Source organism: Schistocerca cancellata, chromosome 5 (genome assembly GCF_023864275.1).
Source record: "Schistocerca cancellata isolate TAMUIC-IGC-003103 chromosome 5, iqSchCanc2.1, whole genome shotgun sequence".
Classification (NCBI taxonomy): Eukaryota; Metazoa; Arthropoda; class Insecta; order Orthoptera; family Acrididae; genus Schistocerca; species Schistocerca cancellata.
In genome coordinates, this window is record NC_064630.1 from 458,154,481 (window position 1) to 458,159,859 (window position 5,379).

Here is a 5,379-nt window from a genome sequence, read left to right on the forward strand (position 1 = left end):
TGTAGCCAAAAGAATGGGGAATATATCGTGTGTTGTAATCCTGAAGAAAACAAACCTGCTTTCGGGAAAATATTTGTTGCCCTACTAACTGACCGCCCCTCTTTTGTAGCCAAAAGAATGGGGAATAATATCGTGTGTTGTAATCCTGAAGAAAACAAACCTGCTTTCAGGAAAATATTTGTTGCCCTACTTACTGACCGCCCCTCTTCTGTAGCCAAAAGAATGGGGAATAATATCGTGTGTTGTAATCCTGAGGAAAACAAACCAGCTTTCAGGAAAATATTTGTTGCCCTACTTACTGACCGCCCCCTTTTGTAGCCAAAAGAATGGGGAATAACGTGTGTTGTAATTCTGAGGAAAACAAACCTGCTTTCAGGAAAATATTTGTTGCCCTACTTACTGACCGCCCCTTCTTAATATGGGCGCCCACATCTGAAGGTATGCATTCCCGAAAAATAAAACCACAAACAGCTGCTTTATGATCCTTTAATAGTATTACCGCGGCAACGGCCTTGCCGCAATGGATACAACGGTTCCTGTCAGATCACCGTAGTTAAGCGCTGTTGGGCGTGGCCAGCACTTGGATGGGTGACCATCCGGGCCGCCATGCGCTGTTGCCGATTTTCGGGGTGCAATCAGCCTCGTGATGCAAATTGAGGACATACTCGACCGAATAGTAGCAGCTCCGGTCAAAGAAAACTATCGTAACGACCGAGAGAGCGGTGTGCTGATCACATGCCCTATTGTTCGCATCTTCAGCTGAGGATGACATGGCGGTCGGACGGTCCCGATGAGCCACTTATGGCCAGAAGATGGAGTGCTTTCTTTTAGTAGTAGTTACTGATTTCACAATGTTAGAGTTGCATCTTAAGGTACATCTAAATAAAGAAAAATTGCTAATGGGGGAATTAAAAATATATAATTTTTTGTAGAAATGGCATGAATCTCGGGAAAAGATACAAAATACTCAACTTCAAAAACAAATTTAAACATAGCAAATGTTTTCAAATGATTTACGGGAAAAATTTCGAATGCATTGGACGTCCGAACATTCCCATTTAGGTTATAATAGATTCGTCGTAACAGTGACGAAAGTCAAAACGTAAAACTGCCAGAATGAGACCACCATCAAGGAAGCTCAGCCCTAAAAGAAAGTTGTAAAACCAGGAAAAGGGACTTAAGGATGAAGTGCCATATTAAACTGTATCCGCGATCAAAGACAAGACGTAGTGTAAAGCACCATAAAACAGTGCCATAGAGTAAGTTGTAATGAATAAAAGAACGGTAAAGAGATGCAAATCAAATAAAATAAATCTTACCGAAACGGATCTGATTCTTGTACAAAGCGCTCAGCTTTTTCCCGTAACTGATCTGAAAATAAGTAAGTCGACTAATACGTTTAACTTTGGTTTTGTCAGTTACGTATTTTGTATGTCACGTTATACTATCTTCTGCCCAGATTCTTGCCATTTATATAAAAAAGTTAATTTCCTCATGTGCTAGTCTGTTTTATTTAGATATACCCAAAGATGCAGCTCTAACTTTGCGAAAGCGGTAATAGTACTAAAGCATGATGCAACAGTTTTGCGGCTTATTTGTCACATATGCTCTTTCAGTAACACTTCTCTGTAAATATGTGCTTTGATACTAAAGACAGTCATTAAAGGGGCTGTTATGGAACCGTATCGCTTACAAGACCCCGTTACCTGGACTTTCCTCCAGCATTAAGGGAAGAGGATCCTTCGCTACAATTATGGGTGTGTTATTCCAGCATGATGGAGCTCGTACACACTCTAGTTGTCAGAAGAAGAAAAGGCAGGAATGATGACGTTTCCTGGCCATCAAGGTTCTACATCTTACTCATTTAGATCTTTGTCTCTGGAGGTGGTTGAAAACGAAAACTAAATGAACGCATTCGAATCAGTAGTTATGCCTCCGCAAAAGAAATCGAACGTGAAGAAGTAAAGTAGTCTTGTCAAGAGATTTCGTAAGCTTTTTGAAGAAGGAGGTGGAATTTATCAAAATCAAGTCTGAATTCAATCACCTGCCTTTGCTTAATACCTTGTGTCGGTACTTATATGAGTTATATACTAACAGCTACATCTCTAACTACTAAAAATTGGACATAGTCTATGCTGTATAGGGTGTTATTCGAATTATCCCGAAGACTTGGTTTGATGCAGCTCCCCATGTCAGTATATCCCGCACAAGGTTCCCTAACACTGCGTAACTATTAACTATTACAACCTACCTGCATAGCCATTACTCTGTTTCCTTACTTCATGCAGTCCTTCTGTACACTCCTCCCACTTTTCGGCTTTCTTTGTTTAATATGGCTTCCCACATAAGCTCACGGTATACAAATGCTTCTGTTTCTCCAAAGGTTTCCTAACTATATTATACATGGCATTTCTCTGTTTGTAGTCATGCCTACTTCTCCAGCTTATTATTTTCCTCTGGCGATTCTTGATTTGCAACTTAGCACTACCCGTTAATCTTACTTCTCAATCTAACTTTTAGACACCTAATCTCATTTGCCTTCTTGATTTCGCATGGATGAGGCTAAATAAAGTTTAATAAATACTAACGTGTAGTTATGTTCACTTTACAATAGTTGATAGTTGGTTTGCTTCTTGCAGGAAGTCTGAAAGATGATATTTGTGTTAGTAATGCATTTTTGAAGCCTGCTAACTTGAAAGTCGTCCTAGTGATTATTCTTAAGGAACGTAATAATTACGATATGTGAAAAGAAGTACAACAGTGATGAATACGGATAAATTTTCCTTTTGTATCTTAGTGACCCGGTGTCGGTGGCAAAAAGGATCTAGAATCTGTGACAGTACGTTGCCTGCGCAAACGTTCCACGCATGCAGTGGAAGAAAGGATATATATCCCAAACATGTACAAATATGGCTCGTATCCCTCATGCAATAAAAATTTTTCGGTTGGTTATAAAGACACAACAGCGCAGAATGCGAGCCATAAAAACTGATATGTATTTACAGCGCACAGATAAAATCTTTAACAAATGCATAAAAATAGGGTTAATATTCTGTCTGCTACACAGATAGCGCCCTAGGACTCAAATTCCTGAGAACCAGAAAGGAAATTTTGCAGCACAAAATAGTTATAGAAAGATAAAAAGTTCAACAACAGACTGGTATGTAGAAAACAGCTTCTCCAATGGTTTTCAAAAACTGTTTCTGCACCTAGCTCATTGACAACGCAATTGTTTACCGTTTTTACATAACGAATCTATGAGTGCAAGTTCTAAAGCCTCGAAAGACCCCATTCAGCACTCGATTACTAAGACTATGTCAATAAACTGTATTACTGCATGTGTGTCACTAGTAAGACTGAAATTTCCATTAGCAGTTATTAAAGTGGCCCAGTGGTAATGATACTGAACTCCCTTTTGGGAGGATTGGGGTTCAACTCTACGTCTAGGCAACTAGATTGAAGTTTTCCGTGGTTTCTTTTAATAGCTCAAGACATATGATAGGAAGTTTCCTTTGAAAAGGACACGTCTGATTTCCTTCCCTGAACATCTGTAATCTGAATTTAAGCTTCGTTTCTAGCAATGTAATCCTGTATCACTTTAAGTGTGAGTTTTCGCTCTATACTGATCATTTGTCTACTGCCACATAGTTTTTAAACTGAATATTTACTAGTATTTTTTAAGATAATTTGAGTTCACGTATATTGTTTTCTCGTCGGTATGGTATCACATTCCCCGATAAGGGAAGGAGAGTTCAACATTAATTTTGCCCTTCGTTTCGTATTTATGGGATGTAACCCCGTGTAGGCTATCATCGTGTGTCCGAACATTAAGCCTAAGCGTCGATGTAGACGGCAGATTTATCTGTGACAAAATAGGACAAATATTTTTTAATATCAAACTCAGCTTACTCGCGTAAATACAGATTTTCTTAAAGACGTAAAACTTCGCGAAACTCTTGGGCAATGAAAAATGTTCAAATACCAGGATGTTACCTAATGTGCGGTTTATCTGATCGTGTACGAACTGGAAATAAAAAGAGGCCGACAGGTAGATCGTATCGCACGTTCCGCCGTTTCCACAAACACCACAGAACGTTAATGGATGTCTGGCACGCAAATTTCTCCCATTTCTTCTCGTGCAGGTAAGCGGCACATAACGCAATTCTTCCGCGATAATGAAGTCCAAAACTATCGACTGGCTGCAAGCTGCAGCGACTATACCACCGCCCTTTCATCTGCCCCGGAGCTCAACTCGCGACAGACTGCTCCAGTGTTCTAGCCAGGTTGCTCTGGGGCATCAGCCCACTTAGCACCGCGGCTTTATTTCCTGACCAAACGATTGACTTTCTCGGGCGCGTACCTGTAAGCTGCATTGTGGAATTAAGTTCCAAATTGAAAACGTAATTGTATTAGAACGCAATCACTGGTCTAATAGGAGCTGGTAATTAAGGGGTTTGAAAGACAATGACTGTCTTCGTGACAGGGCTGGCTTAATAGCTTAATCTTCCGTTCAAATGCTGATTCTCGAGCCGGGGCCCACACCCCCACCGCACCAGCACCTTAATTGGCTTCATAGCGGCCTCCTCCTGCCAAGCGACGGATATTGGCGAATTTCTCCGTTGATGCAGTTTTGCTCAATCTGCGGAAAATTTGCGGTATTCAGCATGACCGTAGCAGCAGCAAATGAGGAAACTGAGAGAGGTAATATTTCAGGGAACGCAGTCACCTCCCACCCCGTTATCTCCCCTCCCCACCCTCTTCCTTCCTTCACTTCGTCCTCCACTTCTCTAGGAGATGTTGATAAACTGTAGTGGCACACAGACGTATATTTTTGACCAAAGCTAATAGAAAATAATCTACATTTCCAAAACCAATATCACACACTGACGGAAAAAAAATTTCAACACGAAAAGAAGTAATGTAGAGTAATAAAATTTTGGAATACATTTGTCTAGGTAACGTATTTAGATGATTAACATTGCAAGATCACAGGTTAATGTAAGTCATGTAAGGCATTACAGATGCCAAGTGTTGGTACAATAATAACTGGTGTAACTGGCTGTTGAACGCAAGCATGCAAACCTGCATGCATTGTTTCCAGAATGAGATTTTCACTCTGCAGTGGAGTGTACGCTGATATGAAACTTCCTGGCAGATTAAAACTGTGTGCCGGACCGAGACTCGAACTCGGGACCTTTGCCTTTCCCGGGCAAGTGCTCTACCAAATGAGCTACCCAAGCACGACTCACGCCCCGTCCTCACAGCTTCCTCCCCCAGGCTGTGGTTAAGCCATGTCTTCGCAATATCCTTTCTTTCAGGGGTGCTAGTACTGCAAGGTTCACAGGAGAGCTTCTGTAAAGTTTGGAAGGTAGGAGACGA

The 5,379-nt window shown here is 41.0% G+C and overlaps 1 pseudogene; it reads left to right on the forward strand.

Annotated features, from left to right (window-relative positions):
* The first annotated feature begins 502 nt into the window (after positions 1-502).
* Positions 503-620, forward strand: LOC126189328 (5S ribosomal RNA; annotated as a pseudogene).
* Positions 621-5,379: the final 4,759 nt, after the last annotated feature.